At 43.9% G+C, this 21,692-nt stretch overlaps 1 protein-coding gene across 1 annotated transcript in view; it reads left to right on the top strand.

The window, feature by feature from the left end:
* Window positions 1-560: 560 nt before the first annotated feature.
* LOC108539521 (protein-cysteine N-palmitoyltransferase HHAT) overlaps window positions 561-21,692 on the top strand; it is a gene marked incomplete at its 3' end in the record, with an annotated part of 212,538 nt that continues 191,406 nt past the window's right edge. Inside the window, exon 1 of the mRNA XM_017888279.1 lies at window positions 561-624. The remainder of the gene's footprint in view (window positions 625-21,692) is intronic.

Here is a 21,692-nt window from a genome sequence, read left to right as displayed (position 1 = left end):
CCTCTCGACCATTACAATGACTGCTAGATGAAATTTCTGAGAGCACAGCTTCCGCATTTCCCTGCTGCCTAGCGCAGAGTTATCCACTTTTACCTTATCATAGAACCACCTGAGCCGCCCGTGCCATGGACAGTCTGATTCATTTGGTTTGGGGAGGGATCCAGAAGCCCGAGGTTTTAAGGAGAGCCAGGTGATTATGCTGAAATAAGTCTGCAGAACTCTGGCAAGCCTGTCTGTTGGCTCAGGCTTGGAGGCCTCCGGGCAGCAACATCGTCCCAATTACACCCCGTTGGGGCATCTTCAGATCTTTCACCCTTTTCACAACGCAATCAAAATCTTCGTACCCATTTTGCAGTAGTGATCTCTGTAAGTTGTTTTACAATTCATAAAGTTTATTCTGTTTGATCTTCACTCTAATTTACAAGGAAAGGCAGGGAAGTTTATTTCTGTTTTACAGAGGTGGACAGGGAGGCTTACAGGGGCTAAGTTCACACAGCGAGCCCTCGAAACTGCCAGGGCTGCAAAACCCGCCCTCCTTCCGCGGCACCGAACTACCTTCCTTTCGCCTAGGAAATGTAGGTGGGGACCACTGGTGTTGGAATGAAGGCCCACCTCAAGTTTCAGGTGACTTTCACTCTGCAATTAACTTGCAGGCAGCCCCACACCTGCAATGAACATACAGGTGGGGGGAGAGATATACACGCCAGGGTCAGTGGAAACCGGCAGCCGAGGGGTGAGCGGGGCGAGGGGTGAGCGGGGCTAGGGGTCCCGGGCCGCCGGCGGGGCAAACGCGGTTCGGAGAGGCAGGCCGCTCTGTGGCCCGTCCCCCTGCAGCAGCACGGCCTGCTCGCCACCGCCCCGGGAGCGCCGCGGGTTCCCGAGTCCGGGCGCGGAGGGCGCGCGGGCACGGCGGCAGGGGCGTGCTCAGAGGACGCGCGCTGGACTACTCCTCCAAAGGGCAGCTCCGGGGGAAAGAGGGTGGCGTCCCGGGGAAGCCCGCAGCCGCCGCCGATGTCGCTGGGACTCGGAAGTGCCGAAAGAGGGGTGTTGGGAACTCGCGGCGCGCGTGAACGTTGCCGTCGCCGCCGCCCGGGACAGCCCGGAGGTTGGTAACTGGTGACCGTAGGGGGTCCTGGGGAGGTTAGATGCTGAATTTTCTGCGTCAGTTTACTTCGTTAAAAAAAAAATGCACAAAACGCTTTCCGTTTCTACCCCAGTTCCCGTGTGCGCGCCCGAGGGCGGGACAGAGGAAGTTCCCGGTGAGGCGAAGGAGACAAAAGCGGCGGGGGCCGCGCGCTTAGTGCACCCGGGCAAAGGCGGGGATCTGGGCGCCGGGACATGTCCGCGCACGCCCCAGCCGGCGTCCTCTCTCCTTGGCTTCGTCCCCAGCTTCCGGCACTGCTGCGGGGAGTTGCGAACTCTGGTCCCCTTGGCAGTATCAGCGGTGTGCCTGCCTGCCTGCCTGCTGTGACTCCAGGGACTCTAAAGTTAGAGACTTCCTTTGCGTTCTGTCTTCAGGACTCAGTTTCCTTCTTCTGTTCTGAGTCTAACCTTCAGGTGGCAGGTCTTTATGCGGAAAACCCCTCCCCCCAGTCCTCACCAGAGGTGCTTTACGGGTAGCATTCTGTTAAGAAATGTGTTGCTACCTGTGTTCATTGCTCTTGGATCAGGGTTGTAGAGCTAGGGCATTTGGCATCCTCGGAGGCTTGCATTATGTGGGAGTGAGACATTGCTTCTCTGTCTCTTTCTGTTGTTGTTTGTGTTTTTTGAGACGGAGTGTGGCTCTCATCGCCCAGGCTGGAGTGCAGTGGCACAATCTCTGCTCACTGCAACCTTAGCATCCCGGTTTCGAGCGATTCTCCAGCCTTGCCTTCTGAGTAGTTGGGATTACAGGCATGTGCCACCAAGCCCAGCTAATTTTGTATTTTTAGTAGCGACGGGGGGGGGGGGGGGGGGGGGGTCTCACCATGCTGGCTAGGCTGGTCTCGAACTCCTGTCTTCAGGTGATCTGCCCGCCTCGGCCTCCCAAAGTGCTGGGATTACTGCGCCTGGCATCTCATTCATTCTCAGAGCTAAGGACCGATTTCAATGTGATTAAGAGCTATGGGAACGCAAGGAGAAGAGAGGGAAGGCTTCATTGAAGAAGTGGTAGTTCATTGAAGGAGACTTTGAGGAATGATTTTTCCCCCTTCCATTCCTCATGTTCCATTTTCCCTGTGATTTTTCTCCCTCCTTTCTCGTTACCAGTCCTTAATTGTGATTAAGTGTTTGATAAGGACAGCTCTGACCTGAGAGATTCAATTAATGTTAATTTAAGGAGACTATGTGCTTGTTAGGTGCTTTAGATACATTATTTCTAAACCTTACAGTAACTGGGAAAGATAGGTGGTGTTACCGCTTTTCACAGTGGGATAGAGAAAGCCTTGGAGGGGAGCCAAAGCCGCAAACTAGTACATGTCAGGGCTGAGTTTTGGACTCCTCTTTTGGATCAACGCCTGTGCTTTATCTACTGTTTACTTTGTCTCCTCCTTGGGAGTAGGTTAGATGGATGAACTTAGGGTGAAAGTCAAGTCTCTGGAGGGAGCAGCCATTTTTGTGGGTGGCCAGATGTTGGGAGCTCTGTAGGTAGGTAGCATCACGAACTTCCGAGCATGGGCCTTAACTGCACACCCTGCTTCCAGCTCAGGACCTGGCCCAGGGGGAAGTGTTCCCTAAAGTAGTGGTCCCCAACCTTTTTGGCACCAAGGACCGGTTTCATGGAAAATAATTTTTTCATGGACCGGGGGAGTGGGGATGGTTTGGGAGAATTCAAGCGCGTTACATTTATTTTATTTATTTGTTTTGAGATAGAGTCTTGCTGGGTCACCCAGGCTGGAGTGCAGTGCCACGATACCGGCTCACTGCAACCTCCACCTCCTGGAATCAAGCAATTCTCGTGCCTCAGCCTGCAGAGTAGCTTACAGGCGTGCGACACCACACCCGGCTAATTTTTGCATTTTTAATAGAGACAGGATTTCACCATGTCAACCAGGCTGGTCTCAAATTCCTAAACTCGAACTCCTCAACTCAAGCCATCCTCTCCTTGGCCTCCCACAGTGCTGGGATTACAGGTGTGAATCACCATGCCCTCCCCCCCCCCCGCATTACATTTATTGTGGACTTTTATTTCTATTATTATTACATTGTAATATATAATGAATACAACTCACCATAGAGTAGAATCAGTGGGACCCCTGAGCTTGTTTTCCTGCAACTAGGCGGTCCCATCTGATGGTGTTGGTAGACATTGACACCCAAAGTCTGTTTGCTTATGTCCAGTCTACTCCATAGTCTCATTTTGGTTGCTGTCACTGCAGAAGACCCTGCTTCACAAAGATAGGATGTTGGAAATGGAAGCAGACTTTTCAGTGCTTTTGTGGCAGTCTCAGGATATTTCGCCTTGACTTTAATCCAGAATGTATGGAGATTTGAAGTTCTCTCAGACATATTTCTAGGGCCCCATCATTTGCCATCTCAAGCAACTGGTCCTCTTCTAGCATGGACAAAGTCAATTTACCTGGCTTATTCACAGATGGGTCTAGGATCCTTCCCAGTATGTAAGTCTTTTGTAGGTGGGAAGTAATGCTCAAACTCTTTTGAAAGCTGTGATCATGCATCAGCTGGGAGAAAGAAGGCCCTGACTTAGTCTCTTTCAAAATCTCTGCTAATGTTTGAAACATGTCAGAAATCCGTGTTCACTTGTCGCCCCAATAATTCCAGTTTGGTTTTGAGTACAGCCACTTATCTGTTGACTTGAACACAGTTCTCTCCTGAGGGGACAGATTGAGTTCGTTGAGTAGGTAAGCAGGTAAGCAAGTTTTGCTACCCCTTCTGTGAAATGTGCTGCCAGTGGTGATTGTTTTTCTAAAAGAAATCTCTGGAGTGGCCCTCATAACTCAAACGCTGGCCAGTGATCTATCTTTAGAAAGCCATCCCACTTCTGTGTATAAAAGATGTGTGTGCCCTACGTCCATCTCACAAAGCTGCGTGAACAGATGTGAGTTAAGGGCATGTACTTTAATGTGGTTGATAATTTTAATCATATCCTGCAAAACGTTGTTCAGGTGACATTTTTCAGCTAGCCAACACTTCTCTATGAATGTAACAGTGCATAGACTCACATTCAGAAGTGACCTCTTTGACCCGAGTAGTGAAACCAGCTGTAGCAGTCGCTCTGCTCATGCATGTACTACCCAAAATGACCAATTCAGTTTTCCTGATAGGTAATCATTCAAAGACTTGAATAATTCTACAGCTGTGGTGTTGGTTAGCAACAAAAGTGCAAGTGACACATCCTCGTGCATCTAACATCCTCATGCATATCCTCCTGAAAACCATATCACACAAAAACAAGCATTGTTGCCTTGTCAGCATTGGTAGACTAGTCAATCTGGATTGCATTCTGCAGTGACTCATTAATCCTCTCTAACAATTGTGCCTCAATATCCTCTGCTATTTCAATTAGCCTAGTTATGCTGCTAGAGAAGAACACATGCCACCTTTTGAACTGCAGCCTCTCCTAAAAGTTCAGAACAAATGTCCTTAGAAGTACGCAGGACCAACTCTTCACCAATAGTAAAGGGCTTCTTAGCTTTAGCAATACGGTTAGCCACTAAGAATGATGCTCTCATTGCAGACACATTTGATGAAATGGTAGCCTTCAATAATTGCTTCTGTTCTTTGTGCTTATGTTTTTTCTTTTGAAATACTCCAGAGGTTTGTCTTTTAATGAAGGGTGCTTGGTCTCCAGGTGGTGAAGCAGTTTTGAAGGTTTCATGGCTTCACTGGATAGCCAGTAGCCACATGTTATACAAAGTGGGTTTGGAGAATGTGAATCACTTGTTGCAATGAACCTGTAATTTGAGTTTGACTCCTGGTATTTTCTTTTAAATGTAGCTTTCTTTTTGTTGGCAGTCTTAGCGTCTTCTGTCTCATCATTGGGTCTTTCCACCTTTTCAAAGAAGCTTACCAATGACTTTTTTTTAACTCATTTTGGCTAGGGTTAACTTGTGGGCTTACCAAAACTGTGACTGAGACAAATGCGCAGTGCAGGAAACAGGTACAGCTGGAAGTGGTAAATAAAATAATGGGTGGACCACGAGTGAACTAAAATAAGTGTCGGATTCTGACTTAAAGCCTGCCCACGGCTGCGGTTGTATAGTGGAAGTACATCAACTCACTTGCCACTATAAAGCCTGCCACCAGACGCAGCTTGTTACTTGACACTCACTGATAGGATTTTGATATGAGTCTGCAAGCAATTGATTTATTATGGTCTCTGTGTAGTCAAACCTCTCTGTTAATGCTAATCGGTATTTGCAGCCACTCCCCAGTGCTAGCATCACTTGTAGTCCCAACAACTTGTGGGGCTGAGGAGGAAGGATCATTTGAGCCCAGGAGGTCAAGGCTGCAGTGAACTATGATCAGGCCACTGCACTCTAGCCGGCATGACAGAGTGAGACCCTGTTTCTTAAAAAAAATAATAAAGTGAAAAAACTAAAACTCCAAATTTATGAGTATATGTACTTCTTTATTAATGCAGTACTTTTATTAAAAAGTAAAAACAATTCAGTGCAGTAGCAAATAACTCCTGTAATTTCAAAGTAGTGATGCCCATGTAAATGGTATTTTGTAGTATTTTCAAAAGCTACACTGTGGTATGACAGTATCTGACTTTTCCTGGTGACAGAGTCATCCGAGCTGCTCTTACTACCATGCTTTTCTATTTTTTTTTTTTTTTGAGACAGCGTCTCACTGTGTCACACAAGATGGAGTGCAGTGGCATAATCTCGGCTCACTGCAACCTTTGCCTCCTGAGTTCAAGCAATTCTCATGCCTCACCCACCCCAGTAGCTGGGATTACAGATGTTCACCACCATGTCAGGCTTAGTTTGTAGTTTTAGTAGAGACAAGATTTCATCATGTTGGCCAGGGTGGTCTTGAACTCCTGGCCTGAAGTGATCTGCCCACCTCGGCCTCCCAATATGTTGGAATTACAGGCGGGAGCCATCATATCTGGCCGGAACTGCTCTTACTACTGTGATTTCTTGTCCACATCTATAATCCAATGAAATGCTAATTTTCAGCCAGAAATTCATGAAAATAAAGATATTTGAGCTCATATTCCCCTGAATTCTCTCTATGGACACCTTGGGAGTGGAGGGCTGGGGATCCTGGGTTACATACAACCTTACTTAGTGGTTGTTGTCATCTAAGTACTTGCTGGCCACCTTAGAGTATCACTTTTTTTTTTTTTTTGAGAAGGGGTCTTGTTCTGTTTCCCAAGCTGGATCACAGCTCACTGCAGCCTCAACTTCCTGGGCTCCCACCTCAGCCTGCCGAGCAGCTGGACTACTGGCATGCAACACCATTCCTGGCTAATTTTTGTATTTTTAGTAGAGAAGGGATTTCGGCATGTTGCCGAGGCTGGTCTCAAACTCCTAGGCTCAAGTGATCTGCCCACCTCAGCCTCCCAAAATGGTGGGATTACAGGCATGAGCCACCACACCTGGCCTGTTAGTGCATTACTGATGGTAGTTTCCTTCTTCAGTGTTCCCCTTAGCCCGGGTTCACAGTTTCTGTTTGATGAAAGCTTTTGAGAGGGGATTGCTGGATTGTTTATATAATCTACCTGCTCTGCTCCTTCTGTGGGTAATACGATTGAAGAATATTCCTGAAATAGTGGATGTGTGTCGTGTATACACCCTACCTTTTTTTTTTTTTTTTTTTGGCTAGTAGAAATTAACCTTAGTGGTAGATGATGTTATTAGTGTGAGGGAGGAAAGATGAACTACAATCACATATACCACAGACAGAAACTCTAAAGATGTTATGAACAATTTCATGGTAATACATTTGAAAATTCAGATGAAATTGACAAGTTTTTCCAGTAAAATGTATTACTGAAGACACAAAAGCTAGAAAAAATAGTAGTCCTATATCTACCAAAGACATTGAATTTGCAGTTAAAAACCTTTCCATAGCAAAATTTTCAGGCCCAGATGGCTTTACTAGTGAAACTTCCAAACATTTAAGAAAATTAAAGAGGAACCACTTTCCAGTTTCATTTATGAGGCCAGCACAATCTTGTTACTAAAAATTGATAAGGATATTACAAGAAAATTATAGACCAAATGCTCATAAAGACAGACACATAAGTCTTAAATAATGGTAAGTCAAATCTAGCAATCTATAAAAGGATAATAAATCATGACCAAGTTAGATTTATTTCAGGAATGTAAACTTTGGCTAACACTAGAAAAGTCAACAAATGTAATTTAACTCCATACATGAAGTAAAGGAGAAAAATTATTTGATACAATTCAGCACCCATTCATGATTTAAAAAAAAAAAAAAAAAAAACCTCTTTGCAAGCTGGAGCATTGAGACAAATTAGATTTAAAATAACAGAGGGTATGGTATTGCTCTGCAAATCTATAGATTTGGGCTAATCCCAATCAAAATCCCGGCAAATTTTTTTCTTCAAAAATAGGTGATAAGCTGATTGTAAAATTTATTTGGAAATTCCAGACAGTCGTAAGAGCAAAATTGGAGGACCTAAGCTACTGGATCAGTATTTAGTCATGTCAGTGTGGTATTGCATGAAACTACACAGATTATGGAACTGAGCAGAGAATCCATAAACAGGCTTATACATCTGTGGTCTTCTGATTTATGACAGAGGCAACACTGCAGGGCAGTGGAGAGAAGATGGTCTTCTTGGTAAATGACACTGGGTCGATTCCCTATGTACATAGACAAAATGAAGCTAGATCATGTACCTCATCTCATATACAAAAATTAATCAAGATAACATCATATACCTAAATGTGAATGCTAAAACAAAGCACCTGGAAGAAAGTTAAGTAAAATATCTTTATGACCCAGGGACAAGTTTTTTAAATAGGACACAAAAAGCACTAATTTGTACAGTAATAAGAATGAACAAATTGGCCGGGCACGGTGGCTCAAGCCTGTAATCCCAGCACTTTGGGAGGCCGAGACAGGCGGATCACGAGGTCAGGAGATCGAGACCATCCTGACACGGTGAAACCCTGTCTCTACTAAAAAATACAAAAAACTAGCCGGGCGAGGTGGCAGGCGCCTGTAGTCCCAGCTACTCAGGAGGCTGAGGCAGGAGAATGGCGTGAACCCGGGAGGCGGAGCTTGGAGTGAGCTGAGATCCAGCCACTGCACTCCAGCCTGGGCAACAAAGCGAGACTCCAGCTCAAAAAAAAAAAAAAAAAAGAATGAACAAATTATTGCCTCACATAACAACATGGATGAATCTTGTGACACAAAGCTGAGCAAAACCAAGATAGATGTAAAAGAGTAAGTGCAATGTGATTTCATTCATGTGAAGTTCAAAAACAGACAACTAAATAAACCACGGTGGTAGAAGTCAGGCTACTGGTCACCTTTGATGGATTTAGTGACTAGGAAAGGGCAGAAGGGGCTTCAGAGGCATTCTTTCACTTTTTAGAGACAGGATCTCGCTCTGTTACCCAGGCTGGAGTACAGTGGTGTGATCTCAGCTCATTGCAACCTCCCTCTCCTGGGCTCAAGTGATCCTATCACCTCAGCCCACCTGAGTAGCTGGGACTATAGGCGTGAGCCACCATATCTGGCTGATTTTGTTTTTTTTTTTTAGAGATGGGGTCTTGCCATGTTGCCCAGGCTGGTCTTGAACCCCTGGGCTCAAGCAATCTGCCCATCTCCTCCTCTCAAAGTGCTAGAATTACAGATGTGAGCCACTGCCTCTGGCCTGGCATGCAGTTTTTATCTCAGTGATAATTACTTGGTAATTATATAAGGCTTTCCACTTCTCGCAAGCCCTAAGGGCTGGGCATGGAGGCTCATTCCTGTAATCCCAGCACTTTGGGAGGCTGAGGAGGGAGGATCACTTGAGGCCAGGAGTTTGAAATCAGCCTGGCCAACATAGCAAGATCCTGTCTCTAAACAAAACAAGACCAAAAAATTAGCAGGGTGTGGTGATGCGAGCCTGCAATCCCAGCTACTCCTGAAGCTAAAGCAGGAGGATCACTCTTGAGGCCAGGAATTTGAGGCTGCAATGAGCTATGATCATGCCATGCACTATAGTCTGGGTGACAGAGTGAGACCCTATTTAAGAAAAAAATAAAAAATAGTAAAAAAGGAAGTCTTAAGGTTTTTTCTTCATTTAAGTATATTTTAATAAAGTTTACTTAAAATCTTGTAAAAAGTTAGGTTCATTCTGATGCTCCCAGGCTGGGGAGTGTAAGATGTGGTGGGCACGAACCTTGCTGATTAAAAGGCTTAAAATAGGTTGAGAATTTTCAGGGGAAAGAATGCAATATCACATCAGTAGCTCTTTTGAATTAGGGACTTATAAAATTGACTCCCTTTTGCCAATCTCTTAATGGCAGAGATCTGGCTTAAGGGAATTCATAAGTAAAAAGACTTAGAGTTATGTTTTGGATTATAAGATTGATATCAGTGTGAGGTGGAAATAAAAGCCAGGGAGTGTTAAGTAGAGAAATTTTGTTTCAGATTTAATTTTCTTTTCCAATTTAAGTTTTGAAAGTTTGTGACCACTGGATTAAAAAACTTTTCTTCCAATTTAAGTTTTAAAAGTTCATGACCAGTGGATTAAAAAACAATTTGTTTTCTACAAATCCTTTCAGTTAGGTGCTTTCCTCCCATAAGGCCATGAACTAACTGAGGGCAGGGATGGCATGTGAGTTTCCTATTACACCTGTACTAAATTAACACAAATTCAGTGGTTTAAAACAACAGACATTTATTACCTTATGGTTCTGGATGTCAGAAGTCCAAAATGTGACAGCAGGGTTCATTTCTTCTGGAGGTTCTAGGGAAGAATCTTTTTGTTGTCGTTGCCTTTTCCAGCCTCTAGATGCCTCTTAGATTCCTTCATCCGGGAGCCCTTCCTCCATCTTCCAAGCACACCACTCTAACCTCTGCCTCCATCATCACCTCACATTTCCTCTCTGTCTCTGACCCTTCCGCCTCCCTCCTAAAAGGAACCTTGTGATTACTTTGGGCCCACCCAGATAATCCAGGCTAATCTCTCAATCAAAAGATCCTTAATCACATAGGCAAAGTCCCTTTTGCTGTGTAAGGCAACATATTCACGGTTCCAGGGATCAGGACATGGACACTTCTAAGGGACCCATCTTTGGTGGACCCCACAGAGGGGATCTTTATATTTTGTCTTCACAAAGAGCACAGTTCCTGGTTGTCATTAGAAGTTCATTCATATTTGTTGAATGAAGACATGCGTCTAAGATTTCATTATTTGAGTGCAGTTTCTGGAAGAAGAGAAGTGATGGTCTTGTCCTCCCACTGATACAACTGAAGCTTTGGGTTCAGGTTTAGGTACATGTATTATACAGAGACAACTGACAGAAAGGCAGAGGATCTGGGGACAGGCATAGTGGCTCATGCTTGTAATCCCAGCACTTTGGCAGGAATAGGTGGGAAGATCACTTGAGCACAGGAGTTCAAGACCAGCCTGGGCAACATAGTGAGACCCCCCCCCCCCCATTTCTTTAAAAAAAAAAAAAAATGGGTGTGGTGGCTCTTGTCTATAGCCCCAGCTACTTGGGAGGCTGAGATGGAAGGATTGCTTGAGCCTGGGAAGTTGAGACTGCAGTGAGCCAAGATTGTGCCTCTGCATTCCAGCCTGAACAACAGAGAGTGAGACCTTGTTTCAGAAAGGAACCTGGAACCAAGTCATTGAAGTAATGGTTGAAGGAATCATAGATGTTGGTCTGGAAGAGGGTTTGGATGGAATAGATGGCATTAGTTATCTTTAAATATTTGAAGGAGTATTATTGGAAAGAATAAAAAAGACTTTTTAGCATACTCAATAGTAATAGCATTAAAAATAACAAAATAAGCATTTCAGAGTTTACTATGCCTAAGACACTGTTTTATCATTTTATAAATTAACTTAATCCTTACATCAATCTTCTGAGATTTGCTATTACTGTATTTTACAGATAAGGAAACTGAAGCTCAGAGAGGTTATGCACCTTGTCCTAGGTCACACAACCATGAAGCAGCAAAGCTGGGATTCAATCTTTGGCATTCTGACTCCAGAGCCACCCCTGAAACCATATCACACTATGTTGTCTCCATGCCTTTAGTTCCAGAAAGTAGAAGAGGGCTAGTGGCAGAAGAAGTCCACCTCTGTATTTTTTAGAAATCTGTATTTTTTAGAAATACAGGGGTAGATTTCAAGGGAAAACACAACAATCAGAACTGCTAGCCAGGCATGGTGGTGTGCACCTGGGAGGCTGAGGCAGGAGGATCACTTGAGCCCAGGAGTTTGGAGCTGCAGTGAGCTGCGATCACGCCACTGCATTCCAGCCTGGGTGACAGAGTGAGACCCTGTCTCAAAACAAAAACAACAACAAAAGCAACAGCTGCTTAGGAACAGTGTTTCTCTGCCTTGTAATGTTACTGGAAATGGTCAAGTAGGCTATTATAAAAGGAATTCCCCAAACTGGCTGGATGAGACCAAATGGCAACAGAGATCCCACTGATTTTGAAATTCTGACTTGGGAACATAATTTTTTTCATTACATATATAAGAAGGGAGGGAACAACCTTTGTGCCATTTTATGTAATGAAGATCCATTGTGAAAGGTATCTTTTCAACTAATTTTCCAGATTTTATTGATTAGTAACTATTTATAATATACCTGGTGTGGTAGATGTGTCCCCACCCCTTTCTAAGGTACGCTTGCTGCTCCTCCCATAAAGAAGTATGGTCTGTTTTCTCCTCCTCCTTGAATCCAGGCTGGGTTTTAGACTTGCTTTGACCAATAAAGTGTTCTGTGAACTCTGGAGCCTGGTCTTTAAGGGATGTTGCACCTCTTGCCTCTGTTCTTTTGGTACCCTGAAGCCCCACTGCTGTGAAAAAGCTGAGTCTAGCTTACCAGAGGAGGAGCCCTGGCCTGGAGGAGAAGGGAGGGGCCTTGTGTGAGCTGGTGCCAAATGCCAGATGTGTGCATGAGGTCATCATGGCCCCCTCCAGCCCCAGTGGAGTTGTGTGATGACAGAAGTCACATGAATGACCCCAGGAGGGACATGAACAGAACTATCTAGACTGACATCCCACAAAATCCTTAAAAAGAATAAATGTTTATTGTTGTAAGGAACTACATGTTGTGATGGTTTCTTATGCAGCAATACATAACTGACACATAATATGTTGGTGTGGATTTGGAAGTAGTGGGTATTTTAAACTATTCTGTAATTAGACTTTTTTCCCCAGTTCAGTGGACCTCTTTCAGTCTATCTAGTCATTCTTCTGTGTTGGTGAAACCTTTCTGGGTTTGGAGAAGTATTTCCTCTTAGTATTATGTGTGTTGAAGGATAAGAGTCTTTATAAGACTCTTACGTGGGGACCGGGCATGGTGGCTCACACCTGTAATTCCAGCAGTTTGGGAGGCTGAGGTGGGAGGATCATTCAAGGCCAGGAGTTCAAGACCAGCCTGGGCAACATGGCAAAACCCCATCTCTACTAAAAACAGAAAACTTAGCAGGGCATGGTGGTGTGCGCCTGTAATCCCAGCTACTCAGCAGGCTGAGGCACGAGAATTGCTTGAGCCCGGGAAGTGGAGGTTGCAGCGAGCTGGGATCATGCCAGCGCACTCCAGCCTGGGGGACAGAGCAAGACTCTGTCTCAGAAAAGGAAAAATAAAAGACTGAAGTCGGGTTTGGAGAGAATTGTGATATGGGAATCTGGACTTGGTGGTTTTCTTGGAGAAAATCATGGAATTTAGAGTCTATAAAATGGAGTTCTGTTTCATGAAAATTGGACTCTGGAAAAGGCAAAAGTGTCATACCACTTTTTCTGAATATGCTAGAATATTGCACTACTATTTCATTTTCTTTAAAGCCATTGTCATTTCAGTGGGCATATGCATCTTTCACTTTTATTACTTGTGGTTTCCAGAGTGCTCATTTATTCCTGAATTTAGAGATATTTCAATTTTACTCTTATCTCTGCCTAACTGCTGACTTTCCCTTCTTACTTCCAAGGTAGATCGGTTTGGTTTAGTTTGCCTTTTTCAGTAAATCTTTTAAGGAATGTATGTGAGTTAGATGTTTCATGTGTATTTTGATTACATTTCATTGATTTAAATTTTTTTCATCATAGAGAGTGTCTAATGTTATGCATAACGTTTAAAAATTCTATTACACTTAGACCACTTGTATTACCTTCTAGCTTTCCTAATGGATTGATTTCATTATAGATTTTGGAAAAAATGAATCCAGTACACTCTAAGAATAGTGAGGTGGCTGAAGGAAGGCTCTGCAGTTAGACTCAGTGGGTATGAATTTAAGCTTTGCTGCCTACCAGCTGTGTGATTTGGGGCAGCTTTCTTTATCCTTTCTGGGCCTTGGTTTCCTCTTGTGTTAAGTGAGGTTATCAGAAGCACCAACCTCAAAGGGTTGTTATGAAGATTAAGTGAGATAATGCTTGTAAAGTGCCTTTTCAGCATAGGAAATCCGTAAATAGTACTTGTTATAGTACAGCTATTACTAAAGCATGAGAAAACTCAGTAGAGGGAAATCTTCATTTAAGGACATTGAGCAGTTAGTCAGTAGAAGTGACGATGGTGATGCTGATGTGGGGGGATTGTTAGCTTAATGATGAGAGCTGTCTTATTAAAGTCCTCTGGTGCATGTGAATATTGGGTGCTTGATATCAAGATATCAAGTGCTTGATATTAGTGCTTGATATCAAGATTTAAAAGCAGAAAAAATTTAAAATGGAAGTGTTGGAATCCATTAGTTGCCTGCATCAGAATTAAAGCTAAAGTACTTTTGAATGATATTGGAAGTTGCTGGGGGAAAACCATCTTGCAGCCATTATGGTTATGCATGTTTCAGGGTTTGGCAAGGTGAGCTATGCTTTTCTTCCAAGATCAAGGAACAGGATTTCTGCCTGTATGACAGCGGGGGCTGGGAATTTTGTTCTAATTTTGCTCCGTTGCTGGCTTCTCTGTCCATGGGCAGATCGCTGCTTCTTCCCAAGCAGGATTCTGATTCCTGAAAGGGCCCCAAAAGCTTAGCCCTCCTGTGAGGATCGGAGTAGATGGCGACTTTGAAAGCAGGTGGAGGGTTAAATTCCAAAGTAAATGCAAATGTAAGTAGCTCCAGTATAGAAAAAGCTCTGTTAGCTGAGAGATTCTTGCCATTTTATAGCTAAGATTTTATTCTGCGGCCCTCTTGAGTTCTGTAATTCCCAGATAAATATATTTTTTGAAATATTCAACTTTGGGGTGTTTGTACCCAATTTGCAGGTGTAGAAAGCTCCCTATTACTCCAGTCTGAATTCCTTCCGTCTGATTCCAGGGAAACCTTTGCTATGATTTCCTTTAATGTCTAATATTAAAGGCATATTCTATTGCTTTGTCCTCACTTGCCTCGAAATTCTCACTCTTTTCAACATTTAACTTTGAGATCCTGTTGTCTTACAGCTTTGGAGTTTCTGTTTTATCTTCTTTATCTTCCTCTTTTTTTCCTCCTACCAACTTCTGGACTAGTTTGATGCCAGGGACAACTTAATTTTTCCCCGTCTGTGTGGCTTGGATCCAGCACTCTCTCCACTTTCACTAAGGGCCTAAATCATCCACCTCCCTGCCTCTTGGGTCTACCACAGCACCAAGGCGCTGCTTTGTAGAGCTTCGTTCGAATAATTTTATGTACTGGCTTGCAAGCCTGAGGTTTCTGCAGGAAATAAAATCTAAACGTCAAATCGTATGTTTTAAGACTCCTTACCACTTGGCTCCTGTTCTCCCTTCCCTGAACCATCCACACTTTCTCTTCTTTACAGTTCTGACCAGTATTCCCACACTGGGAAAGTGTTTGTAGACACATCTCACCATCACACATCCCAACAACCCAATCACTCTTACGTATCAATAGTGCAATCTCATTTATGTAGATTAATCAGGTAGACTGCTACTTAAACACAGGCTATGTCACTATAGATTGGCTGTTTTCTATAGAAATGATGCTGTAAGTGGTGATGACTTTTCTAGGCTATCTCACAGCTACCCACTTAGCTGATAATATTGGTGCAGGACTGACTGCATGAAAACAGAAAAGAAGCATCAGTTACACATTTTAGTAAGAATCTCCTTGATTTCAGATAGCTCTGCCTAAAGAGGGACATGCTTGTTTAGAGCATGAGAAATGGAAACTTGATAATTTTTTGAGAGTGTTTTTGGGAACCTCTAAGGGTCTGGACATTTAAAAAAGGTTCCAGTCATATTCCCAAATATACAGCTTTCCTTTTCTTTTTCCTTTTCCTTTTCATTGTGTCATAAATCCCTTAAGAGATATCTACTCTGATTTACTTTCTGGCTGCACAGCTGAAATAAACAGGGAAAACAAAGTAGGGAAGTAATTTTCCTGAGATAAGTGGGCAAGTGTTGAAGGCCGAAAGAATGAGGGTCGTGATCAACTTAGTATACCACTGGAAGCTATATGAGTAAACAGCAAACTGTTTCTCATGAAAGCAGGTTGTTGGCAAACTGACAAACTGCGTCTGCCTGCCAGAAGGAATGCTGGGGGCAGTCACCACCCAGGCACGGTGTTTCTTGTGATTAGGCAAATCTGAAGCCTGTTAGCAATAATGTGAACCTGTGATCAATCAAGCAGCTGACCAATTGTTACCTCCTCCTCCCTGCTCTTTCTACCCAATAAAAACAAAGGGCTGTAGAAGCTGGAGGTTGCTGCCTTTGCTCCCTAGAAGCAGGGAGCTCTCTTTTTCTCCTGGCCCCTTCCTTTAAAATAGTTACTTTTGTTTTAAGTTTTCATTTCTGCCTTCATCCTCCTTCCTTTAGTCTCCTAATGATGGTCTCAAGTAGTAACAGTAGTAACTGTTGTAATGACAGTCTCAAGTAGTAACTATGACAGTCAGCTACAGGCAAGAGTTGAAAAGAGGTGTGAGGAAGAAAGGTCTGTTAAGGAGATGGGGGAGTGTCTGCGGTGGTGGTGTTTTGAGGTGGCATTCGTGTAATGGAGAGTGGTGAAAATGAAAGTGGAAAGTACTGCCTGCCCATCATTCCCTTGGGAGTAGCAGAAAGGTAGGTGGTGAGGAAGAGGCTCTGGGCTGAAAGCTTGCAGGTGACCCCCAGGGATAGTTTGCTTGCTGTCCAGGGTGGCCTTGGATTGGGCGTCAGAAGAGGAAGGAGACATTAACAAAAGCCCTGGGGATGCCAACCTCCTGAAAGAGGTCCAGATGCAGGTAGGATGGGGCACACCTCTGGAAGGTCAGCCAGATTTCTTTGATTTAGGGGGAAAATCAGGGTCTGGGTTAGGTAGGCTCCTGATGAATGAAATTCACTAGTAACTGCTAATGTTTGTTGAGTGCTTATTCACTGCCAGGCCCTGGGCTAAGCATTTTACATTTAACCCCTTCAACAACCCTATGAGAAAACATTTGGGAGGCCGTTATCTACCCAAGTTTCCTCAACCAATAAATTGACAGAGCCTGGGACTCCCCCTGCACCTGCCCACCCCTTCTCCCCGACCCCACAGGTGGGTTTGGTGCCAGAATGTATCACTGTGCTGTCAGGTGGAGACTATTTGGTTCAATCCCTAAATTTTGGGAGTGAGGGGACAGCCAGTTTTGCTGCTTAGTTACCTGCTGTTTTGCTGCTAGTTACTGTGTATCTTTGTGCATATGTCTACAAAACATATAGCATTATTGAAACTGTTATTGTTTCCCTATACCACTGAATAGAAGAAAATGGAGTTTCTGCTGGGGGTCACTGTCTGTGGAGTTTGCACGTTCTCGCTATGTCTGCAGGGGTTTTCTCTGGCTACTCGGTTTCCTCCCACATCCCAAAGCTGTGCCCATTAGGTGAATTGGTGTGTCTAAATGGTCGCAGTGTGTGAGTGTAACCGAGTACCCTATTAAGTTTTTCTGTGATGGCATCGAATGCCTGTTGATGTTCATCTGTCCAAGGTTGGGGGCTCTGAATCTAGTCCCTTTTAAAGGCCTCATAAACTGGCTTAGCCGTCCACCCCAAATTTGGAATTCAAATTCAACAAAAGTCAGACATTCCTAGGAATCCCTGCAATTGCCTCTCATTTTGGGGAGCCTTTGGGGCCACTGTTATCTGCTTTCAGTGGGGTCTTTAGGCTCCTTCAGCCTGAAGTTGAGGTTCCAGAGACTAGACCTTGATACAGCACAGACACCTGTGAAAATCTCCCCTACCAGGAGATGGCTTCAAGGCTACAGTCAATTTACAACCCAGCTGAGCCCCAGATGATGCCACCCCATTCACAAGATGGAGCAACAATTGAAGACGAGTCATCGGAACAAGTCATGCATGCCTGCACTGCCTCACCCCATGCCACAACTTCCTTCCCCTTCTTTTTTATTTATGTATTTATTTTTATTTTATTTATTTTATTTTTTTGAGATGGAGTCTTGCTCTGTCGCCCAGGCTGGAGGGCAGTGGCGCAATCTCGGCTCACTGCAAGCTCCTCCTCCCAGGTTCACGCCATTCTCCTGCCACAGCCTCCCGAGTAGCTGGGACTACAGGCGCCCGCCACCACGCCCGGCTAATTTTTTGTATGTTTAGTAGAGATGGGGTTTCACCGTGTTAGCCAGGATGGTCTTGATCTCCTGACTTTGTGATCTGCCCGCCTCGGCCTCCCAAAGTGCTGGGATTACAGGCATGAGCCACTGTGCCCAGCCGGCCTTCCGCTTCTTAAGCCTTTGCACTTCGCTTGGAAATTTGAAGTGGTTCCATTAAGGCAAGAGTCTAGACCGTCTTGCACGTTGCTAGCTTTGGTCTGTAATCAAGTCACTTTCTTTCTACCGTATCTCTATCTTGCTAATTTGTTTTGCAAGTGGTGAGCAGCTGAACCTGTGTTTGGTAACGAGTGTGGGGGTGTGAGTATGAGTGGGTTCTGCGCTGAGATGGCATCCTGTCCAGGGTTGGTTCCTGCCTTGCGTCCTGAGCTGCTGGAATGGGCTCCAGCTACCAGAGACCCTAAATTGGAACAAGTCGGGTGGAAAATGAATGCATAAAAATTATCTAATAAAAATTTGTAACGTCTATGATAATCATACAAATGCATGACCAAAAAATGTAGTATGGAAGCTCTCAGTGAGCCCACCCTGATTGTAAATGTTTTGAACTGCATGGTGGCAGGAGGTGCTCCTTATAATTTTTGCTTTGCAAACATTTTATTCCTTGGTTTAACCCACCACCAGTACAACTGCCATCACTTGCTGATTCATCAAACTTGGGTAAATAATGATCTTACCTGTGCTTATTAATCTTTAAGTGTATGTATAGCTCATGTTTATTTCAGTGTTTACTATTAGGAGTGTTTTGGTCTTTAGATGTTTGGTGTTTTTGTGACCAGAAATATGCAGTAGGAACTTACCTTTTGTTTATATCAATTAGCCTGTGGTAAAATTAGTTGCATTATACATTGTTTTGCTTAAAGTTACAATTTCCAAGACCCTACTAGTGATGTTAAATAAGGACTCATTGTACAATCCAACTAAGAGCAGCACTAAGCTGGGTGCAGTGGCTCACGCCTGTAATCCCAGCACTTTGGGAGGCCATGGCGGGCAGATCTCCTGAGCTAAAGAGTTTGAGACCAACCTGGGCAACAGAAAAACTCGCCTGGCATTGTGGTGCGTGCCTGTAATCCCAGCTACTCAGGAGGCTGAGGCAGGAGAATCACTTGAGCCTGAGAAGTTGAGGCTGCAGCGAGCTGAGATCATGCCACCGCACTCCTGCTTGGGCAACAGAGCAAGACCCTGTCTCCAGGAAGAAAAAAAAAAAAAGCACCAAAATGAAAAATTATTAAACTGAATTTTCTAGTTCCCTGAGGATTAAATCCTTAATGCAGGAGAATTGTCTCAGATAGAATGTCCTTGAAAAACATCTAATGGCAAGCCTTCTAAAACTTTCATTTAGTCTACAAGATCATTTGTGTTCAAATTTCAATCCTTTTAGAAGATCAGCTTTTTGTTAATCAGATTCTTCGTGAGGCAAAGAGGTCATCCAATGTAATACCAACATCTTTTGACAGGCGAGACATTAAATTATAAACCAAGAAGTTAAAATTACCTTCCCACTAAGGGGAAGCCTATCAAATTCCTGAAAAGTTCCAGAAAGGAGTCTTGTTATTCTGAAGATGAAAGTATTTAAAAATAAATTGTGAGTAGAAATGGATAAAGCTAGAAGTAGTTCTGAAAAATAGTAAGGAACTTGAGAAAGTGTTATTGAAATACTGGGGCTTAGGCATATGTTTTAAAGCATGAATGACTGCTTCTGGATCTCTTAGGTTGCAGGAAAAGTCCAGACCAAACTTTCTGGGTGACTTTTAGGTAATGAAATGGGGCACTCTGGGTGCAAGACCACTTATTTCTGAAATCGTGGTTTATCAAAGTTGAAGTTTATTTCCCTTCCTGCTCTGTCTCCCAGTGGCCTGGAGAAAGGAGTTTGTGTGCGGCAGATTCTGAGTCAGGCTCTAAGTCTGAGTAACTGTACACTGGCATTAATGGGATTGGCCGTGGCAGAGTGGAGGGGCAGCGGCCTGGGTCCAAAGACTTGGCTTTGAGCCTTGGCTCAGTTGTTTACTTATTTGTTTACTCATTTATTTAGACAAAAATTGTGCATATTTATGGTGTACAATGTGATGTCTAGCTATACATTGTGAGATGATTAAATCAAGGTAATTAACATACCCATCACCTTACCTCCTTATCGTTTTATGATGAGAACATTTAAGATCTACTCTTAGCACTTTTCAAGAATATAATACATTATTGCTAACTAGAATCACCATGCTGTATGATAGATCCTCAGAATTTATTCATCCTGTCCAACATCTTTTAACCAGCATCTTCCCCCCTTCCCCCCAGCCCCTGGCAACCACCACTTCTGTGAGTTTGACTTTTTTTAGATTTCACATATAAGTGAGATCATGCAGTATTTGCTTTTCTGCTCTGGCTGTTATTTCTGGCTCTGTGACCTCATCACATTTGTCATCTATAAAATGCCTACCTCCCCTGTTCCACTTCCACCTACTTCACCAGGCTGTTGTGAAAACAAAATGAGATAATGTGTGAATTCTGGGGTTTGGCATTACTGTCACATGTTAGAAGTAGTTGGTGGGGTTGGGGAGGGGGGTGCAGCTTAAAATTTTGCTCTTAATTTAGCATCCACAATGAGACATATTTGAGAGGTTTAAGTAAAGCAGTAAAGGCCATAAATGGGTTTAAATTTAGTGAACTCTGTTAGTTGGAACATTTGGAATCATTTAATTTGCTGAATTTTAGGATCTAACTTTCCTATACCTTCTCTATTACTTAGAATATAGTCATGGCTGCCATGATGGAGAGATCTAGAATAGGAGAGGCTTCAACAACCTAGAAATGCATTTCTTTTTCCTGTAACAGTCTAGATCTAAGTAGTCTGGGGCACTTTGGGGGTTGGGGGTGGTACATGGATTTGGGGACTGAGAGGCCTCTGTCTTGTCCATGTGACTTTCACCTCTTCATCCATGGTGGCTGTTCCAACTCTGTTCAACAGGAAAGGGAGGGAAAGAAAGAGATGGCCACAGCCTTGTCCCTTCACTCACATCCTTTTGAATGGAGCTATTCAGGTGTCCACACTTAGCTACAGTGTAGTGTTGGTGTCCAGAGGAAATTTTAATTGCTGTGTGAGAAGAGAGACTGAATTCTGAAAAGGGGTAGTGAGGGGCAGTGGGTAATGAGCAGTGTCTGTCACAGATGCCTGTGGTTATGTCATTAACTGCCCTTTAAGAAATGTATGGATGAGGCCTAGCACAGTGGCTTGTGCCTGTAACCCCAGCTACTCAGGAGGCTGAGGTGGGAGGATCACATGAGGCCAGGAAATCAAGATTAGCCTGGGCAACATAGACCCTGTCTCCAAAAATACATAAATAAAGTGCGTAGATGCATGGCAGACAGACAGGTTTATAGTATTCCATTCTGATAATCAACTGCAGGATGGTACTTGATTTCTTATATATATTTTTTGAGGCAAGGTCTCACTCTGTCACCCAGGCTGGAGTGCAGTGGCACAATCTTGGCTCACTGCAACCTCAGCCTCTTGGATTCAAGTGATTTTCCTGCCTCAACCTCCTGAGTAGCTGGGATTACAGGCAAATGCCACCATGCCTGGGTAATTCTTGTATTTTTAGTAGAGACAGGTTTTGCTGTGTTAGCCAGGCTGGTCTCAAACTCCTGGCCTCAAGTGATCCACCTGCCTTGGCCTCCCAAAGTGATGGGGTAACAGGTGTGTGCCACCGTGCCCAGCTGATTTTAAGTTTTTATTTTATTTTTTAGAGATGGGATCTGGCTATGTTGCCCAGGCTGGTCTCAAACTCCTGGCCTCTAGTGATCCATCTTGGCCTCCCAAAGTGTTGGGATTATAGGCATGAGCCACTATGCCTGGCCTATAGTATGATACTTGAAAGGGACAACGAGGATGGTGAGCCTGTTGGCTTAGAGGTTTGGATATTGTTTGTGCTTTTCAGACTTTCTGAAGCCATTTATTATTCACAAAGCACCTGGTAGTCCCTTCTTGCTACATTCCAGGCACTGCGCTAGGGGCTGGGGAGTCAGAGAT

Source organism: Rhinopithecus bieti, unplaced genomic scaffold, assembly GCF_001698545.2.
Source record: "Rhinopithecus bieti isolate Rb0 unplaced genomic scaffold, ASM169854v2 scaffold_15813, whole genome shotgun sequence".
Taxonomy (NCBI): domain Eukaryota; kingdom Metazoa; phylum Chordata; class Mammalia; order Primates; family Cercopithecidae; genus Rhinopithecus; species Rhinopithecus bieti.
This window is presented reverse-complemented; position numbering and strand designations above follow the sequence as displayed.